Raw genomic sequence first — 16,922 nt, forward strand, 5'->3', positions numbered from 1 at the left:
ATAACTTGCTATACTAGTTTCCTTAGCATACTAAATTCCTAATTCCTTGACACAACTAAGTACCAAAAACTGAGTGGATTAAAGCAACAGACATTCATTGTTTCTCAATTCTGAAGGCTGAAAGCCTGAAAGCCTGAAACTCAGATGTCTGCAGGGCAGTGCTCTTCCTTGTGTTTTCCAGCTGCTGATATGTGCCAGCAATACACATATCGGCTCCCTTGGCTTGCAGATGCTTCGCTCCAGTCACATGGCTGCCTTCTTTGTGTGTGTCTTCACATCTTTTTCCTCTGTGCATATTTGTCTCTGTGTCCAAAATTCACCTTACTGATAGACACCTGTCATATTGGATTAGGGCTCACACTAATTATTTCATTTTAAATTAGTTACTTCTATAAAGACCCTAAACTCAAATGAAGTCACATTCTGCTAACTTCTTTAGTGAGAATCCTTTCGTGCAATCCTTACCACTAGCCTAAGTATATAAAGCTACTCAGTATAAGATCGATAATGTAATCCAATCTGTCTCACTTGGAAAGATGCTTTAAAACTATAACATTTGGAATGCTCATGATTATTTTAACAAGTTACACTAGAAATCTGGAAGGGAAGGGGGAGGACTGATTCTTTGGTCCACAGTTCTCACTCATTCCAGATTTCCTCGATCCCAAAGACTTTTTCTTACATTTCTCATGTTTCCTAACTAAAGGGAGATGCAAAATGCTGTTTCTCAATATCTAGGTTTTTTTAAAATTATACTTTAAGTTCTAGGGTACATGTGCACAATGTGCAGGTTTGTTACATATGTATACATGTGCCATGTTGGTGTGCTGCACCCAATAACTCGTCATTTACATTAGGTATATCTCCTAATGCTATCCCTCCCCCGCCCCCCCACCCCATGACAGGCCCCGGTGTGTGATGTTCCCCTTCCTGTGTCCAAGTGTTCTCATTATATTCAGTTCCCACCTATGAGTGAGAACATGCGGTGTTTGGTTTTCCATCCTTGTGATAGTTTGCTGAGAATGATGGTATCTGGCTTCATCCATGTCCCTACAAAAGACATGAAATCACTCTTTTTTATGGCTGCATAGTATTCTATGGTGTATATGTGCCACATTTTCTTTATTCAGTCTATCATTGATGGACATTTGGGTTGGTTCCAAGTCTTTGCTATTGTGAGTAGTGCCACAATGAACATACATGTGCATGTGTCTTTATAGCAGCATGATTTATAATCCTTTGGACATATACCCAGTAATGGGATGGCCGGGTCAAATGGTATTTCTAGTTCTAGATCCTTGAGGAATCGCCACACTGTCTTCCACAATGGTTGAACTAGTTTACAGTCCCACCAACAGTGTAAAAGTGTACCTATTTCTCCACATCCTCTCCAGCACCTGTTGTTTCCTGACTTTTTAATGATCACCATTCTAACTGGCATGACATGGTATCTCATTGTGGTTTTGATTTGCATTTCTCTGATGGCCAGTGATGATGAGCATTTTTTCATGTGTCTGTTGGCTGCATAAATATCTTCTTTTGAGAATTGTCTGTTCATATCCTTTGCCCACTTTTTGATGGTGTTGTTTGTTTTTTTCTTGTAAATTTGTTTAAGTTCTTTGTAGATTCTGGATACTAGCCCTTTGTCGATTCTGGATACTAGCCCTTTGTCAGATGAGTAGATTGCAAAAACTTTCTCCCATTGTGTAGGTTGCCTGTTCACTCTGATGGTAGTTTCTTTTGCTGTGCAGAAGCTCTTTAGTTTAATTAGATCCCATTTGTCAATTTTGGCTTTGTTGCCAATGCTTTTGGTGTTTTAGACATGAAGTCCTTGCCCATGCCTATGTCCTGAATGGTATCACCTAGGTTTTCTTCTAGGGTTTTTCTGGTTTTAGGTCTAACGTTTAGTCTTTAATCCATCTTGAATTAATTTTTGTGTAATGTGTAAGGAAGGGATCCAGTTTCAGCTTTCTCCATATGGCTAGCCAGTTTTCCCAGCACCATTTATTAAATAGGGAATCCTTTCCCCATTTCTTGTTTTTGTCAGGTTTGTCAAAGATCAGATGGTTGAAGATGTGTGGTATTATTTCTGAGGGCTGTGTTCTGTTCCATTTGTCTATATCTCTGTTATGGTGTCAGTACCATGCTGTTCTGGTTACTGTAGCCTTGTAGTATAGTTTGAAGTCAGGTAGTGTGATATATCCAGCTTTGTTCTTTTGGCTTAGTATTGTCTTGGAAATGCAGGCTCTGTTTTGGTGCCATATGAACTTTAAAGTAGTTTTTTCCAATTCTATGAAGAAAGTCATTGGTAGCTTGATGGGGATGGCATTGAATCTATAAATTGTCTTGGGCAGTATAGCCATTTTCACGATATTGATTCTTCGTATCCATAAGCATGGAATGTTCTTCCATTTGTTTGTGTCCTCTTTTATTTTGTTGAGCAGTGGTTTGTAATTCTTCTTGAAGAGGTCTTCACATCCCTTGTAAGTTGGATTTCCAGGTATTTCATTCTCTTTGAAGCAATTGTGAATGGGAGTTCACCCATGATTTGGCTCTCTGTTTGTCTGTTATTGATGTATAAGAATGCTTGTGATTTTTGCGCATTGATTTCGTATCCTGAGATTTTGCTGAAGTTGCTTATCAGCTTAAGGAGATTTTGGGCTGAGATCATGGGGTTTTCTAAATATACAATCATGTCATCTGCAAACAGGGACAATTTGATTTCCTCTTTTCCTAATTGCATACCCTTATTTCTTTCTCCTGCCTGATTACCCTGGCCAGAACATCCAATACTATGTTGAATGGAGTGGTGAGAGAGGGCATCCCTGTCTTGTGCCAGTTTTCAAAGGGAATGCTCCCAGGTTTTGCCCATTCACTATGATATTGGCTGTGGATTTGTCATAGATAGCTCTTATTATTTTGAGATACGTCCCATCAATACCTAATTTATTGAGAGTTTTTAGCATGAAGGGCTGTTGAATTTTGTCAAAGGCCTTTTCTGCATCTATTAAGATAACCATGTGGTTTTTGTCTTTGGTTCTGTTTATATGCTGGATTACGTTTATTGATTTTTGTATGTTGAACCAGCCTTGCATCCCAGGGATGAAGCCCACTTGATCATGGTGGGTAAGCTTCCTGATGTGCTGCTGGATTTGGTTTGCCAGTGTTTTATTGGATCATATTTGCATCAATATTCATCAGGGATATTGGTCTAAAATTCTCTTTTTTTGTTGTGTCTCTGACAGGCTTTGGTATCAGGATGATGCTGGCCTCATAAAATGAGTTAGGGAGGATTCCCTCTTTTTCTATTGATTGGAATAGTTTCAGAAGGAATGGTACCAGCTCCTCGTTGTACCTCTGGTAGCATTTGGCTGTGAATCCATCTGGTCCTGGGCTTTTTTTTGTTGGTAGGCTATTAATTATTGCCTCAATTTCAGAGCCTGTTATTGGTCTATTCAGGGATTGAACTTCTTCCTGGTTTAGTCTTGGGAGGGTGTATGTGCCCAGGAATTGATCCATTTCTTCTAGATTTTCTAGTTATTTGCATAGAGGTTTTTATAGTAGCCTCTGATGGTAGTTTGTATTTCTGTGGGATCGGTGGTGATATTCCCTTTATCATTTTTTATTGCGTCTATTTGATTCTTCTCTCTTTTTTTCTTTATTAGTCTTGCTAGCAGTCTATCAATTTTGTTGATCTTTTCCAAAATCCAACTCCTGGATTCAGTGATTTTTTGAAGGGTTTTTTGTGTCTCTATCTCCTTCAGTTCTGCTCTGATCTTAGTTATTTCTTGCCTTCTGCTAGCTTTTGAATGTGTTTGCTCTTGCTTCTCTAGTTCTTTTAATTGTGATGTTAGGGTGTCAATTTTAGATCTTTCCTGCTTTCTCTTGTGGGCATTTAGTGCTATAAATTTCCCTCTACACACTGCTTTAAATGTGTCCCGGAGATTCTGGTGCCTTGTGTCTTTGTTCTCACTGGGTTCAAAGAACATCTTTATTTCTGCATTCATTTCATTATCTACCCAGTAGTCATTCAGGAGCAGGTTGTTCAGTTTCCATGTAGTTAAGTGGTTTTGAGTGAGTTTGTTAATCCTGAGTTCTAGTTTGATTGCACTGTGGTCTGGGAGTTTGTTATAATTTCTGTTCTTTTACATTTGCTGAGGAGTGCTTTACTTCTAACTATGTGGTGAATTTTGGAATAAGTGTGATATGGTGTTGAGAAGAATGTATATTCTGTTGATTTGTGGTGGAGAGTTCTGTAGATGTCTATTAGGTCCACTTGGTGCAGAGCTGAGTTCAATTCCTGGATATCCTTGTTAACTTTCTGTCTCGATCTGTCTAATGTTGACAGTAGAGTTTTAAAGTCTCCCGTTATTATTGTGTGGGAGTCTAAATCTCTTTGTAGGTCTCTAAGGACTTGCTTTATGAATCTGGGTGCTCCTGTATTGGGTGCATATATATTTAGGATAGTTAGCCCTTCTTGTTGAATTGATGCCTTTACCGTTATGTAATGGGCTTCTTTGTCTCTTTTGATCTTTGTTGGTTTAAAGTCTGTTTTATCTGAGACTAGGATTGCAACCCCCGCCTTTTTTTGTTTTCCATTTGCTTAGTAGATCTCCCTCCATCCCTTTATTTTGAGCCTATGTGTGTCTCTGCACATGAGATGGGTCTCCTGAATACAGCACACTGATGGGCCTTGACTCTTTATCCAATTTGCCAGTCTGTGTCTTTTAATTGGAGCATCTAGCCCATTTACATTTAAAGTTAATATTGTTATGTGTGAATTTGATCCTGTCATTATGATGTTAGCTGGTTATTTTGCTCATTAGTTGATGCAGTTTCTTCCTAGCCTCGATGGTCTTTACAATTTGGCATGTTTTTGCAGTGGCTCGTACCGGTTTTTCCTTTCCATGTTTAGTGCTTCCTTCGGTAGCAATTGTAGGGCAGGCCTGGTGGTGACAAAATCTCTCCGCATTTGCTTGTCTGTAAAGGATTTTATTTCTCCTTCACTTATGAAGCTTAGTTTGGCTGGATATGAAATTCTGGGTTGAAAATTCTTTTCTTTAAGAATGTTGAATATTGGCCCCCATTCTCTTCTGGCTTGTAGAATTTCTGCCAAGAGATCTGCTGTTAGTCTGATGGGCTTCCCTTTGTGGGTAACCTGACCTTTCTATCTGGCTGCCCTTAACATTTTTTCCTGCATTTCAACTTTGGTAAATCTGACAATTATGTGTCTTGGTTCCAAGATGGCCGAATAGGAACAGCTGCAGTCTGCAGCTTCCAGCATGAGCGATGCAGAAGATAGTTGATTTCTGCATTTCCAACTGAGGTACTGGGTGCATCTCACTGGCGATTGTTGGACAGTGGGTGTAGGACAGTGGGTGCAGCCCACTGAGCATGAGCCAAAGCAGGGCGAGGCATCACCCCACCTGGGAAGTGCAAGGGGTCAGGGAATTCCTTTTCCTAGCCAAGGGAAGCTGTGACAGATAGCACCTGGAAAATCGGGTCACTCCCACTCTAATACTGCACTTTTCCAATGGTCTTAGCAAGCAGCACACCAGGAGATTATATCCTGTGCCTGGCTTGCAGGGTCCCACGCCCATGGAGTCTCACTCATTGCTAGCACAGCAGTCTGAGATGAAACTGCAAGGTGTCAGTGAGGCTAGGGGACTGGCGCCCACCATTGCTGAGGCTTAAGTAGGCAAACAAAGCAGCCGGGAAGCTTGAATTTGGTGGAGCCCACTGCAGCTCAAGGAGGCCTGCCTGCCTCTGTAGACTCCACCTCTCGGGGCAGGACATTGCCAAACAAAAGGCAGCAGAAACCTCTGCAGACTTAAGTGTCCCTGTCTGACAGCTTTGAAGAGAGTAGTGGTTCTCCCAGCACGGAGTTTGAGATCTGAGAATGGTCAAACTGCCTCCTCAAGTGGGTCCCTGACCCCTGTGTAGCCTAACTGGGAGGCACCCCCCAGTAGGGGCAGACTGACACCTCACACAGCCGGGTACCTTTCTGAGATGAAGCTTCCAGAGGAACAATCAGGCAGCAACATTTGCTGTTCAGCAATATTCGCTGTTCTGCAGTCTCCACTGCTGATACCCAGGCAAACAGGGTCTGGAGTGGACCTCCCACAAACTCCAACAGACCTGCTGCTGAGGGTCCTGACTGTTAGAAGGAAAACTAACAAACAGAAAGGACATCCACACCAAAACCCCATCTGTACGTCAAAGACCAAAGGTAGATAAAACCACAAAGATAGGGAAAAAACAGAGCAGAAAAGCTGAAAATTCTAAAATTCAGAGTGCCTCTCCCCCTCCAAAGGAACACAGCTCCTCACCAGCAACAGAACAAAGCTGGACGGAGAATGACTTTGACGAGTTGAGAGAAGAAGGCTTCAGACGATCAAACTTCTCCTAGCTAAAGGAGGAAGTTTGAACCCATCACAAAGAAGCTAAACATCTTGAAAAAAGATTAGACGAATGGCTAAATAGTATAACCAGTGTAGGGAAGTCCTTAAATGACCTGATGGAGCTGAAAACCATGGCATGAGAAGTACATGACAAATGCACAAGCTTCAGTAGCCGATTTGATCAACTGGAAGAAAGGGTATCAGTGATTGAAGATCAAATGAATGAAACGAAGCAAGAAGAGAAGTTTAGAGAAAAAAGAGTAAAAGGAAATGAACAAAGCCTCCAAGAAATATGGGACTATGTGAAAAGACCAAATCTACGTCTGATTGGTGTACCTGAAAGTGATGGGGAGAATGGAACCAAGTTGGAAAACACTCTGCAGGATATTATCCAGGAGAACTTCCCCAACCTAGCAAAGCAGGCCAACATTCAAATTCAGGAAATACAGAGAATGCCACAAAGATACTCCTCAAGAAGAGCAACTCCATATCTATGTTTTTGAATGGTGTCCTGATTTCCTTGAAAGAAATCTCTATTATAGGTTTCTTATAAATCTAATGTATTGATAAAAATATAAATAGAGGCTGGCCAAGGTCCAAGCCAGACCCAAACTAAGTGATGAGTGACACTAATGACTGTCCTCAGAGAAAAAGCATACCAGGGAGATAGTATAGTATAGTAGTTATCATAGACCTTCAGGATAGGATTGCCTGGGTTTATATCCCTACTAGTTTAGTTACAGGATATGTAAGTTTAGGCAATTAATTAACCTATGTGCCTCAGTTTTCTCATATGTATAATATCAGTAACAGTAGTACCCAATTTAGAGAACTTGAAAGGATTAAAAGGGTAACTCATTAAAAAGGATTCACTTCCTAGTGCATTATAATGGCTGAATAATTTTTAACACTTATTATTATTCTGAGGGTGAGGAGATGGAACTTGAAATGGTTATGGCTTTTCTCTCTCATTCTTTTTCTAGCTACCTCCATCCTTATAAAACACAAGTCACATGCACAGGCACACACACAGAAACACACACAGAATATTTGCTGGCCTTATTGGTGAGATTTCTCTTCCCTACCATCTTCATCACCATCTCCAACTCTATTAGTAATTTGGGCTGGAATTAGTAATTTAACTATTGTAGAAGGAAATAAACGAGTAGTATGAAAACTCATGAGACCTCCTCGGTCACATCAAGTTCTCCATTAACATTTTGACCAGAAAATGCCATTCTAAGATGTGGGATGCATGCCTAGTTTTTTAAAAAACTGATACTTTTATTTCCTCTGTGACCATTATTTCTTGTATAGAATACATTCTTGCTCTAGCCACAAGGATCTTCTTTGTGCCTTGACGTGTCTTTGTTATTACCATTCATTGTAGCAATTCATTATTTGCAGGGTATTGGTCTATATTTTTCCAGCTAAAAATTAAAACTCCTGTGTTTCTAAAGCCCTCTAAGCTAAAACTAGATGCATTTTAAGGAACGAATCAGCTTCATATCTGATGTATAGGCCATACAAAGGTTCACTAAACCACCCAATGTTATGACCAGAGACATTCAAACTGCAAACTGAAAAAAGAACTTGGATTTTTCATGCTGTAAATAGCTTTTTCCACCATGTCAGAACAAAATTCCATATTATAATAAGACTCTTACCTCTCTTGATGTCTACATTTTCTATTTGACAACATAATGGTGCAATTAGAATTTTGCAATCAGTTTCTTCTTTTGATAACAAAACCTAACCTGAGAAATTTTTTAACATCCACTTTGATAAAAGGAAAACTTCAGCCGAGTTAAATTTAAAGGAGTTTAATTGAGCAATGAATGATTAGGGAATCCAGCAGCCCCCAGAATCACAGCAGATTCAGAGACTCCAGCACACCATTTGGATCAAAGAAGATTTATAGACAAAAAAGGGAAATTGATGTACAGAAATGGGAAGTGAGGTATAGAATGGCTGGATTGGTTATCGCTCAGCATATGCCTTATTTGAACACAGTTTGAACACTCAGCAGTGTATGAATGGTTGAAGTATGGCCACTGGGATTTCTCAAAACTTAGCTATTGTTACAGGCACATACTCCTACATTAGGTTTTCCATCTCATCTACTATTAAGCTAGGTTACAGTTCATCCACAAGGACTCAAATATAGAAGTACAGAGTCCTTCTCAGGCCATGTTTAGTTTGCTTAAACAACTTGTTAAATAAGAAAATATTTGTGCCACTGCTAATACTACATTACCTGGATAAAATACTCTGGAAAAGTTGAGAATCATAAGTACTAATAAGAAAAAAAAAAAAGAAATAAAAATGAGAAAATAGGCCACATGTTTTCAACAGGTGTCACCTAAATCCCGAGGATCATTGATTTATTCAATTGCTTTACTTTAAGCCTACGTTCATGGCCCAAAACCATTATGAAACCCGGAATTGACATATTACTATTAATTTTACTTTGTATTTTGTTTCTATTACTTTTTTAATTCTTGAAGAATACAGCTTCTAACAAAATAGTACTGGCCCAGCACATTCTGATGATAGCACAAGACCATGGAATGGCCAAAATGGAACTTAATAGTAGACTCAGGGCAGACTAAGCCTGAAAGCCACCCCCTTCAAACCTCCCCTGTTGCTCAAATGTGACTAAACAGTTTGACACTGACTCCTAGTTCCCAATCACTCTCCCAAATTGAGACTCGGTCAACAATTGGAGCACGTTCATCCTGGCACTGAGGAACATCAAAACCCAACTAGAAGATGACTGCTCAGTGGTGCTTTTGAAGAAAGATCTTGATCAAAAAGGGGAAATGGGCTGGACGCGGTGACTCATGGCTCCAATCCCGGGAATTTGGGAGGCCGAAGGGGGTGGATCACTTGAGGGCAGGAGTTTGAGACCAGCCCGGCCAACATGGTGAAACCAAGTCTCTACAAAAAAATACAAAAATTAGCTGGGTGTGGTGGTGCACACCTGTAGTCCCAGCTACTCGGGCGGCTGAGGCAGGAGAATCACTTGAACCCAGGAAGTAGAGGTTGCAGTCAGCAGAGATCGTGCCACTACACTCCAGCCTGGATGACAGTGTGAGTCTGTCTCAAAAAAAAGGGGGGAGGGAAATGTAAAAATTTTCAGGATGAAAATAAAGCCACTAATATTAAAAAAGAAAAAACCCTGACAAATAGAATAGAGCCAGAAAATGCCATGAAGAGAGGGTTCTCAGGCTTGTATAACAAAAATATCACAAACGACTCTGCAAATGCCACAACCTTGCACAAAGGCCATCACAACCTTACACAAAAAGTACTTCTGCAAAGGCATTTGCCAGCAACTGCCTGTCCAACCTCGAACTGGCATCACCCTTACTATTGATCTTTCTAGCCAAGGATATTTCTTTCAAAACAATTATATAATCCTCCTCATTTTTTTTCCTTTAAAAACATTTGTCCTTTTCCTTCCTGAATACAAACATGGTTTACTAAATCTGTTCCCTTGTTCTTTTAGAGAGTTTTTTTCTAGTTGCTATTTAGGTTGACAGATAAACATTACTTGTTTTATTTATAGCTGAGGAAATAAGACTCAGAGAATATATGTAACTTGCACCAAATCACACTGCTGGTAGGAAGTGGAGTAACAAATGAAAGTGAAATCCATACAAAACCACAGTTCATATTCTTGGCACCATTCCACAGTGTTTCAACTGGACCATTAAATAATACATGAACACAAAATGCTCAGGCCTTAGAGAGAGTGTTACCATCATGGAAGCAGTAAGACTCATTAAAAAATTAGCGATTTGGCAGTTGGACTGCCTGGGTTCTAGTCACCAGCTAATTTTATGACTTAGGGTAACATATTTAGCCAAGTCTCATTTACATAAAATGAAGGTGATGATACCTGCCTTACAGGGTAAACATGAAGACTAAATGATAAATATGATGCATAGGGTTATGTGATGTTGTATATATATCTGTCTTTAATTTAAAACATAAATAGTAGATATAATCTCATTAGCTCTACAAATAAGAAAAACTATTTACTAAACATTTAGAGAAAATTCATATTTTAATAACACAGCTTGCTAGACTACTCTTAACTTCTTACAGAGTGAAAATGGGTATGTCACCTTTCACGCTTTTATAACTAAAAGAACTTAACGAAACTAAAGAAAAAAAAGCTTGAGAATACTCTTTGTCTTTAATATAAAACCAGATATTAAAAATAACATTTATACCTTTAGCATCCTTTTGAAAAAATTGCAATCTAAATGTGTGAATGTAGCTGACAACAAAAAGTTGGCACTGGTGTTTCCATAAGTGTGTTATCTGAAACTGCCTGGAGATAAGAGATAAAAAGTCCATGTGTTTTACTGAGATAAATACAGAAGATTTCCTAATTTACTGAACATAGATTTGAGATTATCAGGGTTCATGCTCTGCCATGAGAAAAAAAAATGGTGCATGTGTTTTCTGTAAGGTTTTAATAGATGATTAGATTATCATGCACATCATTTTCCACTCAGCAACTGGATCCTGAACAGAATTTACTGAAAAGAGTAGTCTGTGTTTCAGTGGGAAAATATAATTTCAATGCTATGGTTTGAATAAGTACCTTTCACAATTCGGGTGTTTTCAAAGTGATTGTATTTAGAGGTGTGGTCTTTGGGAGGTGATTGGGTCATGAGGTCTCTGCCATCATGAAAGGGATTAGGTGCCCCTACAACAAAAGCTGGGCAGACAGAGTTCACCCCTTTTTATCCTTCTGCCTCCCACCACACAGGGACCCAGCCTTCCTCCCGGCAGGAGGATGCTGCATCAAGGCATCACCTTGAAAGCGAAGAGCAGCCTTCGCCACATGCTGGCCCCTTGATCTCGGACTTCCCAGCATACAAAACTGTGAGAAATAAATTTCTTTTCTTTATACATTTCTCACTCTGTGTTATTTGGTTATAGTAGTGCAAAGTAAGGCATCCATCATGTTAATAGGATGGAAAAGGTAGAGTAATTGTTACAGGCATTTTGGAATTATTTTTCTGGAGTAACCACTTGAACTACTGAGAGAAGATTGACAGAAAGGCTACACCAATGTTCCTTTTGTGTCAATGATCACAAGAGATTGATATTCCATTGAACACATTATTTTATCCAAGAAGGTTAAAACTAAACCCAAAGGACTGCTATTTTTGACTAAGGAGAAATTCTTTCAGAAGGCAATTGATTCAATGTATATGGCCCTCTGAGCATATGGCACTTCCATATAACCCCTTCCTCAGAATATTTTTACCTGAACTGGTTCTATATGATTTTGTATCTATTTTCATTGTTTGAAATGATGACTCCATTCCGGGTGAAGTATGGTATATCTATTGTGTAGAAAGACAAGGAAGAAAATAATGTCTATAGCTACTAAAGCATTACTGATATTTCCTGAGAATGCAATACTTACAAAGGTTGAGAAATTCACAGGTTATAAACTACATACACTTTTATAGACCCATTGAAGAAAAGCTCAATTAATTGTAAACCTTGTTGCAACATTTCTTTGGGGGAAATGGATAGATGATGTTCATTTTGCTAAACTCATTCTGCTTAAAACATTATTTTGGGGAAATATCTGTGTTCTTGGTTTCACAAATGTGAACTCATTAGCCAAGTTCAGACATAGACCCACACATTTACCTTTATGCAATTTCTTTTTCCCCTAATTATGAGATTTTCTCTTGCTCTAGTAATTTTGACTGTGTGGAGAAAGTATGCTGGAAAATGAACTCTGAATTGAAAGTACAGGAACCTGATTTGAAGCAGTCATACTAATTCTCCTTTCTACCTCTCATTTACTTTATCCAGATATCAAAACTTTTAAAGTCAGCTTTTACAAAATGAATGGTACAGTCTAAATTCTATGTTCCAGATCCCAGGGATATAGAATAATGTAAGGAGAGCAAGAGAAAGGGTCAATAGTTTTGGTTTTCAGTTGGAATATGTAGAGGGAGAGAATCATTTCCAAATGGTCTCAGTCTACAGGTCAAAACTGGAAAATTTTTCAAGTCATTTCCCACTCCAAAATTCCATGAAATATATATCTATTGCATTGAAGAAGAAGTTGATCCCAGTTGATCTTTGAGTTAAGCTTTTCTTGTAAATGCTATTTCTTAAATATGTTCTAAATGCACTTTATTTATTTACTTACTTATTAGAGATAGGCTCTTGCTGTGCCGCCCAGGCTGGAATGCAGCAGCATAATCATAGCTCACTGCAGCCCGGAAGCTCTGGACTCAAGTGATCCTCCCACCTCAGCCTCTTGAGTCACTGGGATTACTGGTGTGAGCCACTGCACCAAGCCACCTCACATTTTTGTGTTCAGAATCTTACCATAGATGACTGGAGGCAGAGTAGTCCCCACAATACAGACTACATCGTCTTAGGTGGCTACTTAAACACTGGTTTGTTGTCTCCAAGAGACGAAGGTCATTTAAATTTGAATATCAATTCTCATGCCATTTCAGATTTTTAGAATCCATCAGAAAGCAAATAATTATATGCACAGACACTTATGAGACAGTCAATCTTATTCATTGTCCCCTCACAAAAATATAGCCCATAATAAACAGACAATTTTGTTTATTTCCTCAGCCTGGTTTGCACAAGTCTTAGAGTCCTTTAAGCAATCTTGATCCATATAATCACTGTGTGACTGCTATTCTCAGGAACACTCCTGAAATTCTGGTTTTCATCCAGCACAAACATCCAGTAAAAGCTTAGTGGAAAGTTCATATATCAACTATGATCTGTAAAATTTTCCTGGTACAAAATACAGCAGGTATGGAGGTGTGTTCTCAGAACTCTCTTCAAGAGAGCCTACTTTGAGTAGCATAGTTGAATGACAGCTTCCATGTATGGCCACTTTGATCATTCACTTCAAGGCCTCACATCCTCCTGGCTGCTCCCAGCTAATGACTGAGTATAGCAGGCTGCTAGTGCTGCCCCATTTGTTTCTGAAGTGGAAACATTTGTAACTTTGACTCAAAGACTCCAAATTAGACTTGTGGAGCCTTTCTCAGAACTTTATTGCAATCGGAGGCTCCTCTTACCCAATCTTACTTTCTTCCTCTCTCGTTTCTCTGGTGTGAGAACAGCATGGCAGTCCAAAGGCTCTACCTTCTAACTCTTTCTCCTTCTCCCGTTGTCATTCGCAGGAGTTGTCTAAATCTCGATCACTATTTACTGTTATTATTTGGTGATAAATCTCTTTTAATAAATCTCTCGCACACTTAATATGTCTTGGCATCTACATCTCAGAGGGCCCAAGCCAACACAGAAAGTGAGCATTGAGAGCTTTTATTCTATTCAGGAGAATTTCTTCAGTTCGACAATATTACATGACTAGTTGTAAATATAAAATACTCAAAAAATACGTGGTCTGAAGTTCAAGTGTCTTTCCTCAAGGAAAGCATTAAGAGTAAAGACATTCATTTATTCCCTCATGTATTAATCCATTCATTCAATCAATAAAATGGTCATTAAAACAGACATGGCTCACACACAGCAGACGAAGTGCTGTACCAGAATAAGATGGTCTTAGTCATCATAAAGCTTACAGTCTAATGTAGCAAGTCTTAAATATTTTTTATTGTTGTTTAGGGGCCTCTTGGGGTTTGATAAACGCTATGGACATGGTCCCCAGAAAATTCATATGCACATATGCATATAAGAACATTCTGAAGCTGGGCACAGTGGCTCATGCTTATAATCCCAGCACTTTGGGAGGCTGAGGCAGGAGGATCACTTGAAGCCAGGAGTTCAATACCAGCCTGGGCAACAAAGCAAGAGCACATTTGTACAAATCGTGTTTTAAAAAACAAGCCTGGTATAGCAGTGTGCACCTGTAGTCCCAGCTACTTAGGAGGCTGATGAGAGAGGATCACTTGAGCCAAGGACGTTGATGCTGCAGCGAGCTATGATCGTGGGAGTGCACTCCAGCCTGGGTGACACAGCGAGATCCTGTCTCAAGAAAAGAACATTCTGTGTAAATACTGGAGATTTCATGAACATAATTCTAACAGCTTGAGTTCCTCCTTTGTCCTGGCTCATGTGGCAATCTGGCTGTAGTAACTGCAATCCTGCCATGTTCTTCCGTACCCAGGTTCCTACTTTCGGCACCTTTACTATAATCCAGATTCTCTCAATCGAGCATAGTCTTTTCTTCCTTCCTATAGAGACTGGAAAACAATCTCTGGAATAGAGTCTGGCTTCTCCAGAATTGTTAGTTTGCTTTCTGGGATTTCTCTTCATGACCGAAAGGCATCATTTTTCAACTGTGTAATTCCAGCAGCCTCCTAGCCCTTCTCTCCAATATCTCCTTATTCTGTTCTGTCATATTCTAAAACCAGATTCTCTTAATATTCATGAAGCACAGATTTGCAGATGACCCTTCTGTTGTCAATCAGATTCTCCTGTCCTCTTGCCCATGGAAGAAGGCACATTGAACTCAATCATTATAAACATCCTCTACATAAACTCCATGTTCCAGAGAAAGTCTAGTCTTTGCTTGTCATTGAAGACAATGCTCATTTTCCTGCCTCAGTGGTTTCTGTCAACTAAAATGCTTTCTATCCCCTTTTCTGATTATCTCTGTCCAGGTGTTAAGGCCTGAATAAAATGCCCACTCTTCCATGGTATACAAGCAAGGGAAGTAATATGAGTTGAAATAAAAGTGGTTAAGAGGGAATGGAAAGTAAAGAATTCGTGTAAGACCTATTTTAAAGGTAGAAGTAAAGGTACTTAGTTTCTGATTTTAAATATGAGGATAATATTAAATATTAATAAAAACTACCAATTTGTAGCACTTACCCTGTATCTACCTCTACAAATTGTGTTCTACATGAATTAGTTATTTTATATAAATATCCTGGACAGGAAGTTGCTATTATTATCCTAGTATATAGATGAGAAAATAGATCCTTACAGATGTTAGTAAACTATTTAAGGTTTCACAGCTTCCAGAGTAAAGTTGACATTTTAATTCAGGTATGTCTAACCTATATTATGGTCTTAACCGTGAAGACATGACTTGGAGGCTTGTAGCCTGAGGGAACTGGTAAAAAATTGTGAGAGAAATAAGCAAAACAATTCTTCTTTTTAAAACATTTAACTTTGAAACATTTAAATAATATGTAGAAGGAGACATTCACCAGATAATTGCAATCAGAGAAACGGAATTTGGGAAAGGAATAATTAATACAGGTATTGATGGAGATTCCAAAAACAATTGAAACAAAAACAAAAATTGACAAATGGGACGTAATTATGGACCTTCTGCATAGAAAAAATCAACTATCAACAGAGTAAACAGGCAACCTACAGAATGGGAGAAAATATTTGCAAAATATGTATCTAACTAAGGTCTAACAGCCAGAATCTACAAGGGACATAAACAAATAAGCAAGCAAAGAAACAAAACAAATCAAAAAAATAAAAAATGGGCAGAGGATATGAACAGACATTTCTCAAATGAAGATATATACACCATCAACAAGCATATGAGAAAATGTTCAATGTCACTCATCATTAGATAAATGTAAACCAAAACCACAATGGGATACCATCTTACACCAGTCAGAATGACTATTACTAAGTAGAAAATAACATTCTGGTGAGGCCGCAGAGAAAAGAGAGAGCTTATACACTGCAGGTGGGAATGTAAATTAGTTCAGCCACTGTGGGAAGCAGTTTGGAGATATCTCAAAGAACTTGAAACAGAACTACCATTCAACCCAAAAATCTCATTACTGGGTAAATACCCAAAAGAATATAAATCATTCTACCATAAAGGCACATGCACATGTATGTTCATTGCAGCACTATTCATAATAGCAGAGACATAGAGTCAACCTAGATGCCCATCAACAGTGGACTAGATAAAGAAGATGTGGTACAGATACACTATGGACTACTAGGAAGCCATAAAAAAAGAATGAAATTGTGTACTTTGCAGCAACGTGGATGGAAATGGAGGCCATTATCCCAAGCAAATTGGTGCAGGAACAGAAAACCAAATACTGCATGTTCTCACTTATAAGTGGGAGCTAATCATGGAGTACACATGAAACACAAAACAGGGCACACACAATAGACACCAAGGCCTGCTTGAGAGTGGAGGGTAGGAAAAAGTTGAGGTTAGAAAAACTACCAACAGGTACTATGCTCATCTCCTGAATGATGAAATAATCTGTACACCAAACCCCCAGGACACACAATTTACCCATGTTACAAATCTGCACATGCATCCCCTGCACCTAAAATAAAAGTTGGAAAGAAAAAAAAAAGTTATTTACTTGAAATGAAAGATAAAGTTTTAAGAGTAGGTGCAGTAACAAATGAGAGAACAATGAAGAAAAGAGAAGGAGGCCAAAGGCTAACATTCTGGAAAAACTTCCACGAATAATGATGAGGAAAAAATGGAAAAGGAAGACAGGAGAATTTCATGACAGATTCCAGGGCCAATAGTGTCATAAT

General features: G+C 38.9%; 1 long non-coding RNA gene across 1 annotated transcript in view; it reads left to right on the plus strand.

Moving 5' to 3' along the window:
* Positions 1–15,854, plus strand: part of LOC129143704 (uncharacterized) — a 475,731-nt gene extending 459,877 nt beyond the window's left edge. Inside the window, exon 4 of the long non-coding RNA XR_008547463.2 lies at positions 11,188–15,854. This is a non-coding gene — a long non-coding RNA (uncharacterized LOC129143704). The remainder of the gene's footprint in view (positions 1–11,187) is intronic.
* Positions 15,855–16,922: the final 1,068 nt, after the last annotated feature.

Source organism: Pan troglodytes, chromosome 3, assembly GCF_028858775.2.
Source record: "Pan troglodytes isolate AG18354 chromosome 3, NHGRI_mPanTro3-v2.0_pri, whole genome shotgun sequence".
NCBI classification, from domain to species: domain Eukaryota; kingdom Metazoa; phylum Chordata; class Mammalia; order Primates; family Hominidae; genus Pan; species Pan troglodytes.